The sequence below is a fragment of the Piliocolobus tephrosceles genome, chromosome 2, assembly GCF_002776525.5.
Source record: "Piliocolobus tephrosceles isolate RC106 chromosome 2, ASM277652v3, whole genome shotgun sequence".
Lineage (NCBI taxonomy): Eukaryota > Metazoa > Chordata > Mammalia > Primates > Cercopithecidae > Piliocolobus > Piliocolobus tephrosceles.
Window position 1 is genome coordinate 82,815,941 of NC_045435.1, and position 22,268 is coordinate 82,838,208.

A 22,268-nucleotide genomic window follows, 5' to 3' on the forward strand; every position below is an offset into this window, starting at 1 on the left:
TTATTTGCACACATTTGCAAAACGCAGCATGCTCTCCTCCTGAGGTTGCCAAATCAGGCCCAGAAAAGCACAAGGGCACAACAAAGATTCCAATGGTGGCTTTGAACAGAAGAAATTCATCCTCCAGAAGAAATGAAGATGCATCTGTTTTGACCCTCTCTTCTTCTTGGGTTTATGTCTGAGTTCGAAGTCAGAGTCAGTTTTGTCACTGAGTAGCAAGGTGACCCTGAGCAAGTCCTTCTCTTCCTCTGGGCATAAGTTTCTGCATCCGCACAATAAGGGAAGTGAATTCACGATGGCAAACACCCTGCCTGCTTATTGGCATGCTGCCTCTCCTGGCTGAACTTGTGACAGGTCACCATGCCCTTTCCCAGGAAACCTAGGCAGAGCCTCTGACCTGTTCTCTTGTATCCGCCCCAGCGGCCATGCCCATCTGACTGCCACAGACCTCACAGGTGCTTCTCATGGGCTAAATGACTCTTAGAACCTTTCCAGGTCCAACCCATGCAACTCCATGAGCTGTGGAAAATATATCAATCAGCAAGTCTAAAAACTTTATGACTCTTTCCCCTCTTTTATAAATGTTTTCTTTATGCAGCTTCAGTTTCAACAGAAACATGGACTGACAGAGATGTGGGTAATTAACTTTGCAAGAGGCATTCCCCCGTATGAAGCAATTTAAGTAACAAAGTATCATCAGCAACTGTAACTTTTCAATATGAACTATAGAGTCCTACACTATTATGAGTGGGACCTGAAAAGTTACCAATACCTTAGAGAAATGGAGGTCATGAAATTCACTCATTAAAATGCCTAGTGCAAGAGGTCAAAATAAATTAGGCTCAGGAAACACTGACATGAACACCACTTCTAAATGACAGGCACCATACCAGGAGCCAGAAAAATGTCCCCACCATGGTACCTGTCATTTATTCTGTTGGTGTGGGGGGAGGTCTGAGGAGAGGGAAGTTTTGAATGTAGACACAGAGAATTTCTCAAGAGTCACAAAAGTAGTAACTGATGAGGGCGATTCTAGATCTTCAGCCCTCCGATCAGGCCACCCCCTCCTTTTCACAACTGATTCCAGGGGGGAAAAAAGCACTTTGCTGTGTTATATGTTACCACTATTACAGACTTATTTTTATGCAATAGGCAAATGTGTATTTTTAAAGAAATTTTACATTTCTGAAGAGAACACTTTTTATTCAGAAACATTTTTAAAAACACGAATTTTAGGATGATTCCAATAAGCCTGACCCTTTGAGGAACTGTCACCTGTTAAATGTTTGCTTGCAGTATCCCCAGCACCCTTGTGCATTTACATGGGAGCCTCGCCTGTGCCACCCCTGGGCTCTGGCTGTCAGCTGCCAGAATGGCTGCCCCTCTGTCACCGGCCGTGCCAGGCGGAACTTCCCTTTGTCGTGCCACAGGTATCCTCCCTCTTGACCACCAAGGGGACCATGCAGCCATGGTCATGCATCCCAGCCTTTGCCCCCATTCTCCACTCTTCACTGGTCATATAACAGGGCTTCCTCTCAAGGACAGGGCTGTTGTGATTCCTGTCATTTCTAAACACTTGCCTCCAGAGCTCCCTGTGCTCCTCAGAACACCATTACAACAGTCTAGTGAACGAATTGTGTGTGTGGTTTTTTTTTGTTGTTGTTGTTGTTGTTTTTTGAGAGTTAGCCAGCATCAGTGTGTTTATAATTTAATTTAGAAAGCCTAGCTCATCTCCAACCTCTATACTCATGACCCCTCTAGACTTTCAGACCAGTCCTGTTCTCAGCCAGGCTCATCCCATGCCCCCACGCCTTCTTCCCTATGCCCTTCATACAGCTACATGAGATGCTAGGCTCAGAGCTACAAGGATGCCCTTCCTTGCTTACTGTCCAGATTCCCCATTGCCCTGTTCCCTGCCATATCCCCCACGGGAGTGCTCGGTCGGGAGGCATGCGAGGCGTGGCTGTTGGAGGAATGATCGCACACTCATGCCACTGGTATTCTGAGGAGCAGGACCCAGCGTTGCCACTGGATAGAGCGAAAGATACAGGAAGGCTCAATGAAGCCATAACATTAACTCTAAAAACTCAAAGAAAAAGGAACTCTGTTACTTTAACCAGAGGCAAAAATCCCTGAAAATACCAACCCACTGTGCTCACATCAGACCCTGACCACCAAATGCAGATTGTCAATATGTTTGAGACTTAAGAGTTCTAAGGGAACCAGAGAAGCTAAAAACAGCACACTGATTTTACAATTCATCCCTTTTTATCCTTGCTGCTTTATTTACTAGGCCAGACAGAAAAAAAAAAAAAAGGCTTTTGCTGCCATCAATATTCATAGCAGTTACATCCCTACGTCAAGACAGCACACTATACTTTAGAGCAGAAAAACAAAGCAGAGAACAGACAGTACACCTCCCAAACACAGCTCGTTTTACCTCTTTGACTTTTATTTAGAAGTAATTTTGCCACAATAACACAAGGGCCATCAGTATAAATGAATCGTTAAACGTTCTTTTTCCTTCTCCTTTGCCCTCTCCCTGCTTTTTAAATAATTTGGTTTCTCTTTCCAAAATCCTTAGTGAATTATTTGATGGGATTCTTTATAAGAAATACAAACTTCCTTTAATACAATTCTTTATTACAGAGATTCTACCATGATGCCAAGTGAACAATCGCAGCCTGGAGAGCAGGCAGACCAGTTTATCTAGAAGCCAGTGTCATCCTGGTCCTCAATCCTGCCACTAAAAAGGAATCCCATGAAACAGGTATACCTCCACATTCAACAAACGAAGTATTAATTTTAAATCTTGCAAAACGTCATTCAGGAGAAGTGGGATAATTACTTGCTTTACAAAAGGATTGTTCATTTGAGAAAAGAATGTTGAATTAACAATTTGAAAAGGAAGCCAGCAAGAAAGACAGGTTCCTAACCAGGCAAGGTGGGACTGTGGGCCCAGCCAAAGCAGCTGGGTGAGAGGTAACACACACAAGACACTGAGGTCTGTGACCACAATGGATGGAAGCACAGAGGAAGAAAGACTGGGATGGCGGAAGAAGGGGCCAGCAGGAATCCTCTAGAACCAGACATGAAATGAGGCATCCCTGGTATAAAAGGCCTGAGCAGGAGCTGTACCTTAACAGCCCCTTCCCCAGGTAAACGAAAAGAGTAAATGATTCCTGCATCTCATCCCCTCCGTGTGCCAGGCAGAGTCACGCTGTGGCACTCAGTCACCCACCAGCAGAGATTTCTTCTCCCTGGCGGAGATCCTGAGTGGGCATGGCCAGTCAAACCTTCCTTTAGAAAACAATGTCCAGAAACTACCCTATACATGGACAGAAGTCCTCCCTCCGCCCCCACCCCCAGCCAAAACTCAAGCCACTAGAGAAACAAAGGCTCAATTCTAATTCTAAAACCTGATATATCTTCTTCAAACAGTGAAGTTTCACCAACAGGACAGGCTCTAAACCAATAGTCTCTAAACTAGTTAATAATCTCCAAATCAGTTAATGCTATACAGAATCTTGAGAAACAGAAACTGTCAACTAGCAAGAGGTGGGAGATGCCAGAATCCTTCATTAGACTTGGTACTCTCTGTTTCAAGAATCCTCTTATTAGCGCTGTGGTATGAATGCTTGTCTATCTGTCTGTCCATCCCTGAGCACCTGCATCCTCCTCAGCAAAGCCAGAACCCTGTCCTCACGGAGCTCCCAAGCTGCTGTCAAAAGGTGAATGGAAGCTTGATGCAGCCAGGTAAGAGTCACTTCTCGGTTTTGCTCTTCCACCCACGTGGCCCAAGGCTTTGGGAAGGCTTTCTGGCTTATACTCTGCCAGAAGTCCCCATCTCCCACTGACACCTTCCATCCCTTCTGTGCCCTGCAGTCCTGGATTCTTTATTGAAAGGGACCCTCTCTGTCTTTAACTGTAGCATCAGACATATGTAAGGTACTCGTAAGTGCTACTAGAAAGCAGACAAGAAAAAAAATGGAAGGAATAAAGCTATAGATCTAGACATGTAGGAGCTATTACAGCATGAGGTTTTATGATCCTACCATATGTATTAAAAAAACACACGGCCGGGCGCAGTGGCTCAAGCCTGTAATCCCAGCACTTTGGGAGGCCGAGACGGGCAGATCACGAGGTCAGGAGATCGAGACCATCCTGGCTAACCCGGTGAAACCCCGTCTCTACTAAAAAATACAAAAAAAAAAACTAGCTGGGCAAGGTGGCGGGCGCCTGTAGTCCCAACTTGGGAGGCTGAGGCAGGAGAATGGCGTAAACCTGGGAGGCAGAGCTTGCAGTGAGCTGAGATCCGGCCACCGCACTCCAGCCTGGGCGACAGAGCGAGACTCCGTCTCAAAAAAAAAAAACCACACACACAGGATACGTATGATAGTAAGTTACCATAAACCCTTTTCAGAACAAGCCTGGAATAAAGAGTCAAACTGCTGAGACAACAGCTGATCTCAACATCTCACCTGGCTTCCTCTGCTATCCCAACCTATAGCTCCTTGGTTAAGGACCTCATCCTTTCATCCTTGCCTAGATTCCTCTTCCAACTTTCCCACCTCTCCTCTGTCAGAGTGCTTCACTCCAAGTCATGGGCCAGCCTGCTCCCTCCCACACATGCCAGTCACCTTCCCACCTCCACGTCTTTGCCCTCCCTGCTGTACCCACCGACAGTGCCTGCCCCATGGACATGAACTTCCCTCTTCAGATGAATGAGCATAGAGCTCTGTGATACAGGGCCAAAAACACACCCAGTGGGGTTGAATGCAAGGAACACGGGGCCTGGAGCCATATATCTGATTTCTGCTAGTCCTAGCTCAGCCACTGATTCATGCCGTGGCCCTGGGCCACGGTGGAACCATTCCACATCCTGTTCCCTTCTTTCTGAAACAGTCTCCCCATCCCTCTTTCTCATCAGACTAGGCTCTGCTTGCCCTTCAAAGCTCAGCTTAAATGACATTTCCTCAGCAAAACCTTTACTGACCTCCCAGACAAAATTAGAGCCTGCTGTTACATGCTGTCAAAGCCCATTATACTTCTTCACAGCCCTAATTCACAATAGAAATTTAAATTTTAAAAAAATTACCTCTTTAACAGAAAGCCAAGAAATAAATCCAGGCATTTATGGTCAACTGATCTTTGACAGAGGTGCCAAGAACACAGAGTGGGGAAAGGACAGTCTCTTCAATAACCAGTATGGTAAAACTGGACATCCATATGCAGAGGAATGAAATCAGACCCTTATCTCACCCCATATACAAAAATCAGCTCAAAATAGATCAAAGACTTAAACATTAAGACCTAAAACAGTGAAAGTACTACAGAAAAACACAGAGTAAAAGCTTCTTGACATTAGAGCAAAGATTTTTGAGATATGAGTCTGTAAGCACAGGCAACATAAGCAACAATAAACAAATGGAACTGCATCGAACTAAAACGCTTACACACAACAAAGGGAAAACCATCAGAATAAAGAGACAACCTATGAAATGGGAGAAAAGATTTTTAAAACATTCATCTGATAAAGGGTTAATATCAAAAATAGATAAGGAACTCAAACAACTCAACAGAAAGAAAACAACCTGATTTTAAAATGGGCAAAGGACCTGAAAGGACATTTCTCAAAAGACACACGAATAGCCAACAGATACATGAAAAACTGCTCAACATCACTACTCATCAAGGAAATATAAATTAAAACCACAATGAGCCATCACCTCATATCCATCAGAATGGCTATTGTCAAAAAGACAAGTGATAAGTGTTGGCAAAGATATGGAGAAGAGGGAAGCTTTGTACACTGTTGATAGGAGTGTAAATTAGTACTGCCACTATGGAAAACAGTTACAGAAGGTCCTCAAAAAATTAAGAGTGGAACTACCATATAATGCAGTGATTCCACTTCTGGGAATGTATATACAAAGGAAATGAAATCAGTATGTCAAAGAGCTGCCTGCAACGCCCATGTTCTTCATAACATTATTCACAATAGCTAAGACACAGAATTAACCTCCATGTTCATCAATGGATGAATGGGTAAAGAAAACGTGGTACACATACACAATGAAATACTATTCAACTTTTAAAAAGAAGGAAATCTTGTCATTCGCAATAACCTGGGTGAACCTAGAGGACACTACACTAAGCTAAATAAGCCAGGCACGGAAAGGCAAATACTGCATGATCTCACTTATATGAGGAGTCTTAAAAAACTGAACTCACAGAAGCAGAGAGAAGAACGATGATTTCCAGAGGTGGGGGTCAGGGAGATTGGGGAGATGCTGATGGACACATACAAAATTTCAAAGTATACAAAAGTTAGAAAGAGTAAGTCCAGGAGATCTATTGTACAACACAGTGGCTATAGTTACAACAATGTATTGCATACTTGAAAATTGCTAAGACTGTATTTTAAATTTTCTCACCACAAAAAATAAGCATGTGAGGTAACAGATATGTTAATGAGTTTAATTTAGCCATTCCACGGTGGATGCATATATCAAAACATCATGTTGTACACTGTAATTATGTAGCTATTTGTCAATTTTTTAAAATTACCTCTTTAATATTTGTCTCCCCCAATAAATTATCATTCGTTTAAAGCCAGAGATCATTTCTATTTCATGCATCATTGCATTCCCAAGGCCTGTCACAAAAATAGATATTCAGCACTTATAAATGAATAAATAAATGGGCTAAATGAGAGGTTTGGACCAACTATTATTAAATGTCCCTTCCCACTAAGAAGTTCTATGATACCAGGGCCCCCTGGTTTTGCTCTGTTCCAGGAAAACATACATGAGTGCATGTCAGGGAAAGGCTCAGCACAGCCACCTGCTCCCTCATCATGGCCCTCCCTGCTCCAGGCAGGGTGTTCCATCCAGAAGAGGAGCCCGTACAAAGGCAAGCTGTTCAGGGCGGTCCACGTGGCTGGAGCACCAGGTATGAGGACAGGTGGGAAGGGGAGGGAGAGGCCACAGGGACACAGTGGAGGGCAGACACAAAGGGCCCCAGGTGCCATGGTATGGGGTTTGGTCTCCGTTTCTCATGTGTGAAATGAACAGACTAAATCAGATGATCTCTTCCAGCTGGAAATCAATTGTCTGTGACCTAGTGAGCAAAGTCTCCAAGCACAGGCTTCACAGGGAGGCCCTGTGAGGGCCCAGAGACCCCAGGGGTAAGAGCTGACCAAGCAAGAGCAGCAAGAACTGAGAGCAATGGCTGCTTTTTCAAGTGGCTGGGTCACTTGAGGCCATCGTGCACGTTCAGGCTGGGCTTGCTGAGACACCCTCCCACTCACGACCCTACACATTTCAGGAGGTGACCCAGGGGAGCCGCAGTGCTATCACACAACTTCTACAAGCTGATTCAACCTCTAGTAAAACGTTGGTGGGTAAACCACAGGAGGCTGGTGGGCAGGCAGTCCTCGGCTCAGAGACGGTTGGCTATACATAGAGTTCATTTTTTCCCTGCAGGTATTAATGAAGTATGCACTTAGAGGAACTCCGATGGGTACTTCAGCACCACATTTACATGAAGAACTGGCTACAATAGTCAGTTTGCCTTCATCTTTCTTCACCTTTGGTTTAAAAGTACAAATTTTATGTGACATTTGTGTCCCCCGAGTCTAACGCTAGTCTCGAAAGCTGTGATGCCCTGTTTGAGACATTTACCCCTCCTGATCCCCAGTTCTTTCATCCATAAAACAGGGACAATCATGCCTGCTTTGCCGTGCCCACCAGCGTTATGGTAAAAGCCAGATTAAGTAACAAGTTGGGTAGAGCTGTGCGAACTATAAAGCACCTCACAATGGAAGGCTCGCCCTGACCGAGGACAGGCGAGACAGCTCCCCAGCCTGTGGGAAGTGGGAATATACTTCTCCCTGTGGATGCAGACTCTCTGAAGAGGTTTCTCCCGAGATCCCACAATAGTTCAGTGACCCCACAATCACCCAGATGGGACAAGGCCCCTGCCCAAGACGCTGTCTAGAATGCCCAGGGATGACAAATGGAGGTGGCCAGCAGGGTGACCTGGTGGACCACTCTACGGAGCCCAGTTTCAAGGACATGCAGTCTGTGGAAAGAGGGCAGCAGCATGTCTGGGGCATCAGAGGCTGGCAGGGAGCTCTCCTCCTCACCGGCAGAGCAAAGGCAGCCTCTGCTTTGCTGCCAAGATTACAACAGTTAGCCGGGATGGGGCGCTAACGAGGGCCTTGCCACCCAGCAAAACTCTAAGGGTAACAGCACCCTGACCTTCCCCCAGGAACTGCTCCGTTCCTGCTCTCATCCCAGGGGCAATAAGAGTTGGCGTGCAGCCAAGGTTATTGGTTCGGGGATAGGCATACACTCCAACCCACACCAACCAGGTCCAAAGAGAGCGAGTCTGGGGGTCTTCCCTGCAGTAACTAGGTAAGAAGTTCTTTCGTTGGCGGGATTCAGCCCTGAGAGGCCACAAGCCTAGAGTTGGCAGTGGTACATAGGGATGAAGAGCTAACACCCACCAAGGAAAGCCAAGCCAAAAAATGAAGAGAAAGTGTGCCAGCCAGCCAGCCAGCGAAACTCAGAAGCACGCACCTGGCCCCGAGGCCACAGTATGCATCCCTGGATCAAGTTGGGCCTGAAGTCAAAAATTCCCTTCCCTTCCCTCCCCATTTGGGCTTTTCAGTTATAAAAGTCACCAAATTAAGCCAGTTTGGGTTCAGTTTTTGTCACCTGCAAATGAAGGAGTCCCAACTAAATATTAATACAATGGGCTGTAGGATCACTCCACATCTCTACAATGCTGAGGTATCTGAGAGAGAGAATCTTCAGTAGCTCCTCATTTCTCAAGAGACAACGTCTCTGAGGACTCCCTCTGACCCACAGGCTCAGCAGCGCTTCCCTATACACAGGGTCTCCGAGCCCTGTAAGTCACTGCCTCCGGGAATTCATCTAGGCTCAGCCTTCCAAATTCCCTCCTTCAGTCTTGTCCATTCTCTGGTGCCATCTTCAATTTCAACTGGTTTCCTGTGCTGTGCACACTCCTGTAAACTTGACGCTTCAGACTTGCCTTGCTTCCCATCCTGCACATCCCAGGGACATGGACTCTGAGCTCCCTTGGCAGAGGGTACATTCTATGCTTGGCAGCCTCCCACTTCCACACCCAGCTTCACCTCTAAGGCACAGCCCACTTCCACCCCATCTCACCTGGCAGTTCAGGGACCCTATTTCAGTTTAATTCAACACCACTCACTGGGTATCTGCTCCATGCCAGGCGTGATCGTGAGCACTGGGGATTCAAAGGTGGCTAAAACACTGTTCATGTCCTCAAGGAGGATGACAGATAATACATAAACATTTCAGGACAGCAGACAAGAATCCAAGCCCAAGCAGAGTAGTAGGAGTCTGCTCTGAGGTGGAGAAGATGGAGCAGCTAATTGTGTCCGAAGCATTTGGGAAGGCTTCTTGAGAAGCACAGGGCTGCATCACATCTAAATTCCTCCATCTGGCATCCCCGAGGACCTCTGCAAATCTGTCTACACTCAAACTACCAACAACCAACTGACCTCTGTCATGGCTCCAGCAAGGACAGCGCCCCTGCCCCACCTAATACTCCTTCCTCTTCCATGTGCCTCCAGTCCCTCAGCTCCCACAGCCTCCCACATATCTGCATACTCACCGGAAGGTATTGTCTTCACGTCTGCTCTTCTCCAAGACAGAAAGCACTTCTGTTTGCCTAAATCCTGCTTCACCCTTTAAGGGAAGACTAAGGAGTTTCATTTCCTCTGAACATCACCCCCCCCCCCCCCCCCGCTTTTGAAAGCCTAATGTACTTAGGATGAACCAACGACCATCACATGCAGGCTGCTTCTGCTCCCCATCCCCTCACCATAGCAGACATTCCCACTGGTCATCAGACAGCACTCTCTCCCTCCTGGCACCCTGAGGCAGTGTCACATGTTGCGCCAGTCAGGCGTCACCCACTGGGTGGAGTTGGCATCCAAGTTGAAACTGTTTGCCATCCAGAGCTAAAAATTAAATCACATGTTTTGACATGTAATCATGAAAGTAAATCATATCAACAAACAAATGAGCGCCAACCAACTAAGTACAAGAGCAGAGAAGGGTTGGGAAGGTGAACCTATTGATACATTGTCGTGTATCATTTGCAGTTTGTCAGTGCCTTGAGGACAAAAACCATTCCATCTACCTCTGCAGAATCCCCTCACAGTACCAAAGCAGAGAACTGGGTACTTCACCTCACTAGATTCCAAAAGGAAAAACAGCACCATGATCTCAGGCTACATTTCTCAGCACCTGGGCCGGCAATCTTGTCTTAGTTGTCACACTCAGGCCAGAATCCCATTTACCCCATCCTAGTTGGCATTGTAGAGTTAAGCTTTCTTTCTAAACCATGTCAGGCCTTTGCATCCCATCCCAATGGCTCCGGTAAAATTGGATGTCAATGTGAATATGCCCTACACGGGCTGATCAAAGTCATGCACTGTCTCCCTGGGAATCTATGGAGTTCAGGTCAACCCTCCAATATGTCTACCTCCTTTGTCAAAAAGTAAGAAATGATGGCTGGGCACAGTGGCTCACGCCTGTAATTCCAGCACTTTGGGAGGCTGAGGCAGACGGATCACCTGAGGTCAGGAGTTCAAGACCAGCCTGGCCAACATGGTGAAACCCGTCTCTACTAAAAATACAAAAATTAGCTGAGCATGGTGGCACAAGCCTGTAATCCCAGTTACTCAGGAGGCTGAGGCATGAGAATTGTTTGAACCCAGGAGGCAGAGGTTGCAGTGAGCTGAGATCGCACCACTGCACTCCAACCTGGGCAACAGAGCGAGACTCTATGTCAAGAAAAAAATAATAATAATTAAGAAATGAGTGAACATTTCAAAATGGCAGGAACTGGTAAGTTTAAAACTGAACATTTTCATTTTTACAAGAAAGCAGTCATTCCTTTTCTCCGTTAACAGAGATAAAGAAAAGCTTTTCAAATCTGTATACAGTTAATTTGATTGGTGTCTGAGTTAAAAATGAAGCCTCGGTCGGGCGCGGTGGCTCACACCTGTAATGCCAGCACTTCGGGAGGCCGAGGTGGGTGGATCACGAGGTCAGGAGATCGAGATCATCCTGGCTACCATGGTGAAATCCCATCTTTACTAAAAACACAAAAAATTAGCTAGGAGTGGTGGCAGGCGCCTGTAGTCCCTGCTACTCAGGAGGCTGAGGCAGGAGAATCACTTGAACCCAGGAGGCGGAAGCTGCAGTGAGCCAAGAGTGCACCACTGCACGCCAGCCTGGGTGACAGAGTGAGACTCCATCTCCAAAAAAAAAAAAAAAAAAAAGAGAAATCTCATTTCCCTGTTGCTCAGTCACATTCCTGTAAACACATTACTTGCCTGCCTGGACACAGTTATCACTTTCCAACCTCTGATCTCAGTGATTTCCCACGCTGCAGAGTAAGATAGGCAGAGAATCTGTGTATTTTTAGTAGAGACGGTTTTACCATGTTGGTCAGGCTGGTCTTGAACTCTAGCCTAGGCAACACAGCGAGACTCCATCTCAAAAAAAAAAAAAAAGGCAGAGAAGGGGTTATTTACATTTCACAGACGAGGTTCACAGGCACTAAGTTATTTTTGCTACAGTCAACATGAACAATAAAAACAGCAATTGTGCCCTCTGGTTTGAAGAGACCTGGCTCCACCCACCTGGTGGGGAAAACTACATCTCCACCCTGGTCCCATGCCTGCCAGCTCTCACCTGGGCTCCTCTGTTGTCCCAGTCCAAGTCACATCTAAGTATGACCTCAGCTGCTCAAAGGACTGCTGAGAAAGTTAGTCAAGTCATGCAGCCAACACTTAGCAAACTGAGGACCCATCGGAGAGGTGGAGCCACCCTACCCAGTCACAGCTGCTGGGAGTGTATCTGTCCCAGTGGGTGGTGCAGCTGAGCTCCTTCCTAGAGGTGGCCAGCATGCTAGGAAGCACCCTCACCTTGGACAGTGGGCTCAGGTTCTGGCTCTGCCACTTATCAGCTATGTAGACTTGGGCAGGTGACTTTACCCCTCCTCACTGCAGCTTCTTCATCGTAAAATGAGAATACAGACACCAGAAGCTACCCAGGTTTGTTGGTAAGTGCAAATCAGGCAGCCTATGTAAACAAGAGCCAGTGTCTACGTGTGGCAAACCCATGGCAAGCTCTCATGGAACATTGGCTATTACCGCTGCGTGTAGTCTACGTAACACTCGCTGCACTGCCCCAGCTGCCACCCAGGAACAGCACAGTGCCCGGTGCAGAGTAACCGCTCCATACTAAGTCAGTACACTCACAATGTACCTAACTCACTGATGCCCCTGAAGGAGGTGCACAGTTCTTCCTGGAGGAGGCCCTGCCCTGGCTTAGGGCTGGCGCTGCTATGAGGGTGACAGCTGCCCCAGCAAAAGCTGCTCTTACACCTTCCGGGACTGTCCAGAAAAAGACTGTTTGCTAGAGACAGAACAGTCAGGAGGTGAAAGAGGGCCCAGATCCCCAGGCCCCATCTTACCCCAACTCCCTTCACTGCAAAGGCAAAGAATGTCTGTGGGTCAGTGGAGACCAGGCAGCGTTCATGTCATCACGGAAACTGCTCTTTGGTACAAACGTCTCCAGTGTATGGACACCATTTTCCCACTGAGTGTGCCGACACCATAGAAACACAGATCATGTCTTTCTAAGTAAACATATGAATAGAAGCTTTAAAATACTTTAAGTGTAGAGTCCATAATTAAGACACAGTGTTTGAGATATTTACACAGAAGATTAATAACTCCACGTGCATAATTCATCATTGCTTTAGTATTACAAAGTAATATTAAGTTAATTAAGAGACATTGGGAGGTTGAAAACCCAGGCATAACCCAACTGCAGCCCTGCAATGGAAACGAATGAACAAGTCAGCAGGCAGAACTGAGTCTCGGGAGATCCACACTGAGCTGAGCAGCATCTAAGAAACCAATGTCACTTGCACTGACCTGGTCTTGCCAATCCAAGGTCACTCTCATCCATCATTTGTCACCTCCTGGAGGCTAAAGAGAGGGCTCTGTTACCATCTCCCAAGTTCAGAATCCACACAGGCCTTTCCACAAGCAATTCCACTCCCAGGGAAGTTGGTGGCTCCAAGAGGAGTTACTAGGGGATTATATTTAGTTAGGTGGCGAGGGCTAGTTAATTATCTCTACTCTTCTTTTGAAACTAAATTTTATTTTTTTTATTCCTTTCCTTGCTCCAAAAAAAACTTACAGCAGCAAGAATATAAAAATTCAAAGTAGGTGAGAAAGGGAACATTACATGGCTATTTTAAAGGAGAAGGCAGATCAACATGTGAGGGCAAGAAAGAGTGCCTACGATCTTATTATTCCAGATTCTTACAGTGTGTACTACGAATTCTGCAGTGGTATGAACATTACGAGCCCCCGGAATCTGAAAAGATGATGACCTCTTCATAAGCCAGTCTGCAGGGCAAGCACCCGGAAGCAAAGAGGCTTGTCTCAGAGAAAAAGATCCTTGGGACTTTCCAACTCGACTTTTAGGTAGCTCTGATTTGTGTGAGCTTTTCTCATTAAGCATCTTTTACTTTAAAATCAGCTGAAACTTTAAATATTTAGGACAGAAGAATAAAGTAAAATGAAAAAAAAAAGAGCAAGGAAAATAAAATAGAAATAAGACCATTATAAAGATGTATCCTATGAAGGCAAGTCTTTATTAATAAGTCTGAGATTTTTGATAGTTAACGTAAAAGAAGGAAATCACATCAGTGACACAAGTCACCTTAACAGTTGAATGAAACTGTTTTTCAGCACAGAAGAAAATATTTCTCCAGAGGATTTGCATAGAGAAAAGAATCAGTTGACAATAGGTAGTAAGCACCAATTAAAGGAAGAATAACATGGAATTCCTGTCTTCATGAAATGCATACTGTAATGGAGAGAGGATTGTTTAAATAAAATACATATGAAATTAATTCAGTGCTTTGTATCCAGCAATTTTTGAAAAATGAAATAAAATTATATGGAAAATATCAAACTGCACAGGAAATATCAGAATGTAAGAGTATATAGTTTTCAGCCAGGCACAGTGGCTCATGCCTGTAATCCCAGCACTCTGCGGGGCCGAGGCAGGTGGATTGCTTAAGGTCAGGAGTTTGAGACCAGCTTGACCAACATGGTGAAACCCCATCTCTACTAAAAATACAAAAAATTAGCCGGGCATGGTGGTACATGCCTGTAGTCCCAGCTACTCAGGAGGCTGAGGCAGGAGAATTGTTTGAACCCAAGAGGCGGAGGCTGCAGTGAGCTGAGATTGCGCCATCGCACTCCACCCTGGGTGACAGAGCAAGACTCCATCTCAAAAAACAAATAAATCGTATATATTTTTCAAACATGTTTCAGATGACATTTATGTGTGCTTGGGAGTTACAATGTATTTATTACTGCTCACAAAGGTAAAAAAAAAAAAAGTTGAAAAACACAACTCTAGAAGTCAATAATCTTCAGCCACCCCACATCAGTTGTGATAGTGACTCCTGTTCTCATGCTCACTCATATACACTCTCCCCCTCCACCACATACACATCCACAAAAACCCTTAAGTTAAAAAGGTATTTAAAGAGCCTCTAACTGTTTGCAGAGTCAAACACCCAAGAAGCAAACCCAATGGTCAGAAAGAACTACCCCAGGAAGTGATGGGGATGGAGGTGAATTTCCGGTGGTCAGTTTCCAGAGCAAGAACAGTCTCTCCATGTAAGGAAACGGAGACTCAGGCAGGGTTGGGCAGCCGGTTTCCTGCCTGTCCTAAGGAATCAAATGGGGTTTTTCTGGGAGGGAGTGATCTCTAGGATTATCTGGAGAAGAGGAGAGGAGAATGGGTGGAACCAGGTTGCAAGTTTATATGGGAGGGAAGAATGCCTGTTCTTGCAATGGGGCATGGATAGCAGAAGGCAGGATGGAGTAGGAAAAAGCACCAAACTGAAGCCTATGACTCACAAATCCCAGTGCCCAAACCAGAAGGCACTCCAGAGATCCAACAGCACTGTCTTCCAGGAGCTGGAGGGGCTCAAACCCAGATAGAGAAAGGGCAGCCCCTGCATTTGGAGCACCTGAAGGCAGAAAAAAGCCTCAAACACCTGGGAGCTGGACAGAGAAAAAAGGGAAGATGCCCAGCAAACTGTATCTAACTCACAACCCACCCATCTTCCCTGATCCCCCCCAAATCCAGATGGGAAATGGCTCATTAAGAAACAACACAAAATACCTGACTGGGACAGGAAAATGACAACCCACCCCCCAGCATCCCCTCCCCACTCTAAGCCTGGGGCATCAGGTCAGACAGAAGAGAAGCAGGGCAGGGCAGCATGAGGAATGTGAAGTCCTGGGCCATGAGTACCCACCCAAGACTACAGTCTGTAGGCCCAGAAGGGTCCACAGAAACTGGGCATCACGTATGTCCTCTGGCAGGCATGGCAGCTGCTTGCAGTCAGGTGCACACACACCTCTTAGCTAAGAACAGGGCTGTCAGACACCTGTAACTCACAAGGTGAAATCGGGGGAGGGTTCCTTCTCTAGCTTCTTTGTGACAAAGGTGGTCAATATAGGAGAAAAGCCCTCTGATGCCTGAACAGGGTCTACAGAGCCCGAGGCTGTAATTTTTAATTTATGTTTTGGTATCCTCATCCACTAAATGAGACGAATTCTTCCCTCAGCCTTCTTGACACAGTGAAGAACCCTCCCAAAACAAAAATCTTCTAAGGAAGCCCAAGGCTGCCTGCCCTACAGGCAGCCATGAGGATGGTGAAGAGCAGTCCAATTCCTGATTCTGCTATTTTCCATCTGTGTGGCCCTAGGCAAAGCACTGAAAGTCTCCAAGCAGCGGTCTCCTCATCCTCTCAATGGTCACAACAGCACCAACTTTCTGGAACTGAGGATTGATACTGATCGTGGGAAATGCCTGGCACATGGTTTGCATTCAGCGCCTGCTGTCACTGTGGTGGTTGTGTTGTGAATGTGGTGGTTGTGTTGTGAATGTTACACAGAAGGGTCTCCACGAGCTCTTGCACGGGGGTACCTCTTTAAAACCAAGGGCTGGAGGATTCTAGGAAGTTGGGACATCCTACTCAGCTTCACTTTACATTCCCACAATGCTAAGGACCAAGGGTACATATCAGCAAGCACACGCACACACCCATTTATACCCTGTTACAAGAAATAGTATTGAAGACTCAGAAAACATCAGCAAAATCACATACGTTAAACAAGTACCTTGAAATCACAACCATGGAGGTCCTGTTGGTCAGCTGAAAGCTGAAAACCACATTTGTCCTGTTAATTCAGGCATAGGTAGGTAGATGCTTTTTTAATGGTTTCATAACTATTGAGAACAATCATCATTTTAAGAATGATTCATTTAATAAAAAAAATGCCTTTTAATAAAAGGCAACAAGCTTAATCACAATTGCCTCAATTCAAAATTCATTAACACTCTGTAACCAACTGAAATCATTACATTTGAGCTCTATACTTCATAAACGTATCTTCTAAGAGAATTGTCAAGCCACTTGATTTCTGTAGTCTGTATTTTAAAGCTGCCTTTATATGTCAATATAGTTCACCATCCACAGTCACTCCCTATAAATGGAGGCACACTCATATCACCTTGAGACATCTGAACATGAAGGGCCACGAAAGCTTAACCAGCTAAATAGACGCTATTTCCTAAATGTCTAGGTTTATTATTTATAAAACATCCTAGTGAGATAAAATGGAGCAAACAAATATAGGTTTTTCTTTAATTACAGTAATGTTGGTGAATCAGATCTCAAATGTCTGGAAATTACTACTTTCTACAACTTGTGATTCTGCTCAAATGCCAAACTTAAAAAACCCAAATCCAGAACAAATAGCTTAACTGTACCATCCAGTCTCACACTTTTTACAACCCAGACATATCAGGGTACAGATATGGGACAAGATTACCCCTGATTACCAGTAAAAGGCAAATAGGTGGGTTCTGAAAAGCATCTCTGTGGAGCCGACACTATACTAGTTTGCTATTAACTTTTTAAAAACTGGACATCCAGAAAATCGGGAGGAGGCAAGCTGAAATTGAGCTGGATGACTTCCTGGCTACCAGCTTGCCCTGAGATGGAGAGCACAGTAAATATGGAGCCAAGCAGCTGGAGTTCAAATCCCCACTTGGTCTAGCTATATAACCTTGGGCAAGCACTTTGCTCTTCTCTAACTCAGCTTTTTTGTTTTTGTTTTTTTAAAACAGGGTCTCTGTCACCCAGGGTGGAGTGTAATGGTGCACTCTCAGCTCACTGCAACCTCCGCCTCCTGAGTTCAAGCAATTCTCCAGCCTCAGCCTCCTGAGTAGCTGGGACCATAGGTACATGCCACCACACACACTGTTTTTTTCCTTTTTTTAAGAGATGGGGTTACGCCATGTTGCCTAGGCTGGTCTTGAACTCCTGAGCTCAAAGCAATCTGCCCGCCTCAGCCTCCCAAAGTGCTGGGATCACAGGCATGAGCCACCACACCCAGCCCCTGCCTTGGTTTTCTAATCAGTGAAAGTACTGTTAAAAGGAGTACATGAGATAATATGCAATGCTCAGCACATAGTGTGCACACAATAGTTGTTATTACACAGGAATATCTCATTTTGTTGCACTTCACACTTTGTTGAGCTTCACAGACAATGCATTTTTTTTTTTTTTTTTTTTTTTGTAAATTGAACATCTGTGGCAATGCTGCATCAAGCAGGTCTATTGGTGCCATTTTTCCAGCAGTAAGTGTTCACTCTGTGTCTCTGTGTCACATTTTGGTAATTCTTGTGATATTTCAAACTGTTTCATTTTTATCATATCTGGTATGGTGATCTATGATCACTTATCCTCGACATTACTATTGTAATTATGTGGAGACACCACAAAGTACGCCCATATAAGACTGTGAACAAAACTGATAAATGTGTGTGTTCTGACTGCTCCACCAACCAGCTGTTCCCCATCTCTCTCTGTCCTTGGGCTTCCATATTCCCTGAGACACAATAACATTGAAATTAGACCAATTAATAACGCTACAACAGCCTCTCAGTATCAAGTGAAAGGAAGAGTCGTATATCTCACTTTAAATCACAAACTAGAAATGATTAAGCTTAGTGAGGGAGGCATGTTCAAAGCAGAGACAGGCTGAAAGCCAGGCCTTTCATACCAAACCATTAGCCAAGTTGTAAATGCAAAGCAAAAGTTCTTGAAGGAAATTAGAAGCGTTACTCAAATGAACATATGATAAGAAAGTGAAACACCCTTACTGCTGATACAGAAAATGTTTTAAGGGTCTGGACAGAAGATCAAACCAGCCCATTCCCTTGTGCCATAGTCTAAGCCAGAGCAAGGCCCTAACTCTCTTAAATTATATAAAGGCTAAGACGCTGCAGAAGTAAAGTTGGAAGCTAGCAGAGCTTGGTTCATAAGTTGTAAGAAAAGCAGCCATCTCTGTAACATGAAAGTGCAAGGTGAAGCAGCAAGTGCCGATGAGGATGCTGCAGCAAGTTCTCCAGAAGATCTAAGATCACTGATGAAGGTGGCAACACTAAACAGATTTTCATGTAGACAAAACAGCCTTCTATTAGAAGGAGATGCCACTGAGGATTTTTCTAGCTAGAGAGGGGAATGCCTGGCTTCAAAGCTTCAAAGGACAGGCTGACTCTCCTGTTAGGGGATAAAGCAGCTGGTGACTAAGTTGAAGCCAATGCTCCTTTATCATTCTGAAAATCCCAGGGCCCTTAAGAATGATGCTAAATCAACTCTGTGCTCTATAAATGGACAACAAAGCCTGAGTGACAGCACATCTGTTTATAGCATAGCTGACTGAATATTTCAAGCCTGCTGTTGAGATCTACTGCTCAGAAACAAGCTCCTTTCAAAATATTACTGCTCACTAACAATGCACCTGAACTGATGGAGATGCAAAAGGAGATGAATGTTTTCATGCCTGCTAATACAATATCCATTCTGCAACCCATGAATCAAAGAGTAATTTTGACTCTGAAAAGCCTTATGATTTAAGAAAGACATTTCATAAGGCTCCAGCTGCCATAGACAGCAATTCCTCTTATAGATCTGGGCAAAGTAAACTGAAAACCTCTGGGAGGAATTCACCATTCTAGATGTCACTAAGAACATTTGTGATTCATTAAAGACAGTCAACATTTCAACATTAATAGAAGTTCGGAAGAAGTTGATTCCAACCCTCATGGATGACTTTGAGGGGTTCAATACTTCAGTAGAGGAAGGAACTGTAGACATGGTGGAAATAGCAAAGAATAAATATTAGGAGTGAAGACTGAAGGTGGAACTGAATTGCTGCAATCTCAAGATAAAACTTGAATGAATGAGGGAGTTGCTTCTTATGGATGAGCAAAGAAAGTGGTTTCCTGATCTGGAATTTACTCCTGGTGAACACTGTTGAAATGAAACAGAGGGTTTAGAATATTACATAAACGTAGTTGATAAAGCAGTGGCAGGGTTTGAGAGGATTGACTCCAATGTTGAGAGAAGTTCTACTGTGGGTAAAATGCGGTCAAACAGCATCCCATGCTACAGAGAAATCTTTCATGAAAGGAAGAATCTATCAATGTGGCAAATTTCCTTGTTGTTTTAAGAAATTGCCACAGCCACCCCAGCCTTCGGCAACCACTACCGTGATCGGTCAGCAGCCATCAACATCAAGGCAACGCCCCTCACCACTAAAAAGATTATAACCTGCTGAAGGCTCAGATGATCATTAGCATTTTTAGTAATAAAGTATTTTTAATTAAGGTATGTACATTTTTTAGGCATAATGTTACTGGACACTTAACAGACTACAATATAGTGTAGACATAACTTTCATATGCACCAGGAAACAAAAACATTCATGTGACTCACTTTATTGCAAATATTTGCTTTATTGTGGTAGTCTGGAACCAAACCAACCATAACTCCAAGGTATGCCTGTTTGAGCCATTGAGGGTAGAAGCTCAGGTCCTGACCTCTTTTCCAACACTCTAGAAGCTCTCAGATTTCCTTTTAACCAACTTGTCATTTGAACTGGCATTCTTTGTTCCCTCTGGCTAAAAGGTAATGACTAATGCCCAAGCTATACTGAACTCTCATGACTTGTTAATTTCTAGAGAGCTTACACATTCTTGTTCCCCAAGAGTTGAGCTGTTTGCTCATCAGGAGTTGGCGGTTGGTTCCCAAGTTTATGTCAGTTGGATTTGTAACCACCTAAATTAATTACTTTCCCAAATAATGAGATGTGAGTGCAAAGAAAAGAGTTATTGCTTCCACAACACCAGGCTGAATCCATTGCAAGTACTGGATAAGCAATGCTACATGTTTTATTGTTGAATCAGATATGGATATGCAACACCAAAAGATAAAGAAAAAACCATAGACATTTAGAATTGCTCTCAGCTTTCTTCTCTTGTATCTTTATGTTCTTGTTCTATTGTTAAATAAGACACAACTGGAAGTTGTGGACATTATAGATGCAGTCTGTGCAAGCAAGAAAGTGGATATGCTGATCAGTAGATACAGAACAATGAAAACAAAACAAAACCTGTGGCCCTACTTCATCAGATTGGCAAATAATTGTCCAGTCATATATTCCAGGTTAAAATAACCTTTCACAGGTGTTATATCTTTTTAAATGAGCCTCCCTGTAACTGACTTTTTAAAGTAACCAATCTATCAGGTCAAATATAAGCAGGGGGCCAGTGAGAGTCATCAGCGCTTAGTTTGTCCTCAGTTCCCTCCTGAGGTCCAGCATTTAACCATGCTTGCCATGAACTTGTCTCTAGAAATGGATAATGAGTGCAAATACACTGTCGGTCGGCAATGCAATATGTATTTAAATAAATATCACATTGTCCTTATGATGACTTTTGAACACGGTGGCAGAGTAAGTACCAAGTGCCACCATTTACACATCAGGGCTCGAAGGGGTGAACTTTCTGAAGTTGCATGCTATGTCACCAACCTCTGTCTTCTTTGTGGGCCAGCGTGGAGTGAAATGGTGCATGACAGCAGCAGCACTGTGTGCTGGGGGGAGAAAAAGGAAAGAAGGGAGGGAACGTGTGTGAGCATGAGTGAGAAAATGAAGGAAAGAAAGTGTCTGCGCCAGGAAGATCTGCAACGTATGCCACACTAGGAATGAGGAGGGGATGCCGCTGCTGGTGAAAACACACGACTGATTAGAGCTCCCCAGAAAGTCTCCCCAGTGACAGACTGCTAACTCCTCCCCTTTGCCACAACCTCATTTCAATGGTCAAGGATGCTTTCATTCTGTATTTTATCCTATGTTGGATACTCAGTTCCTGAACATCTGCTGTGGATGAGGTAAAGTGCACACATTCCCATAAACTGATCACTTTCTTAAGAGAAAACGGAAGACCAGCCTAGGTTTCTCTCCTGGTTAGCGTCAGCCAGAGAAGATGTGGGTTCGCATGAAGGTAATCAGACAAGCAAAGCTACCATCTTGGGCTAAATTCAACCATCGGTGACAACTTGAAACTTGTACTTTTCACTAGACCAGGGGTTGGCAAATTATGGCCTCTGCTCCACCGGCCAGGTTTTCGTAAATAAAGCTCTCCTGCCACACAACCACACTTATTTGTTTTCTTGTCTAAGGTGGCTTTTGCCCTACGGCAGCAGAGCTCAGTAGCTGTGACAGAAACCACACAGCCTAGAATATTTACTTTTCAATTCTTTACAGAAAAGGTTTGCTCACCCCTGCCCTAGACCTGTAGTGCTCATGAGATAGAATGCTCTTGGCTTTCACTTCTCTGCCAGAAAAAAGAGAATGCCAGTGATTACCTACCCTTGTTCCTTCTTCTAAGATGAATGGTATAATATTTTTGTTTAATAGCTAAGATATGCGTGGAATACTAGCAAAAATCTTTGCAAACACAAACATTTTTACAAACAGGTTCTGACAGTCTTTTCCCACTGCTTCCTGTGAAGACTTGCAGGCACTGAAATGGCAGTGACCGCTGAGGCTTTTGAAAACACAAACATGCACAGTCACATATGGCGCTCAGCTTTGTCTGGAGGGACACACTGCAATTCAGAATTGCAAGAACAAAAGAAATTGCTACTTAGAGATTTTTTTTTTTTTAAAGACCTTGAAGGACCTGATCCCTCATTATTCCCATAGCAGCTTTCAGTTTTTACTCTGTATTTAACCAAAG

The 22,268-nt window shown here is 44.6% G+C and overlaps 1 protein-coding gene across 4 annotated transcripts in view; it reads right to left on the minus strand.

Annotated features, from left to right (window-relative positions):
• Positions 1-22,268, minus strand: part of CACNA1D (calcium voltage-gated channel subunit alpha1 D) — a 333,155-nt gene that overhangs the window by 173,117 nt on the left and 137,770 nt on the right. The gene's annotated exons all lie outside the window — the stretch shown is intronic.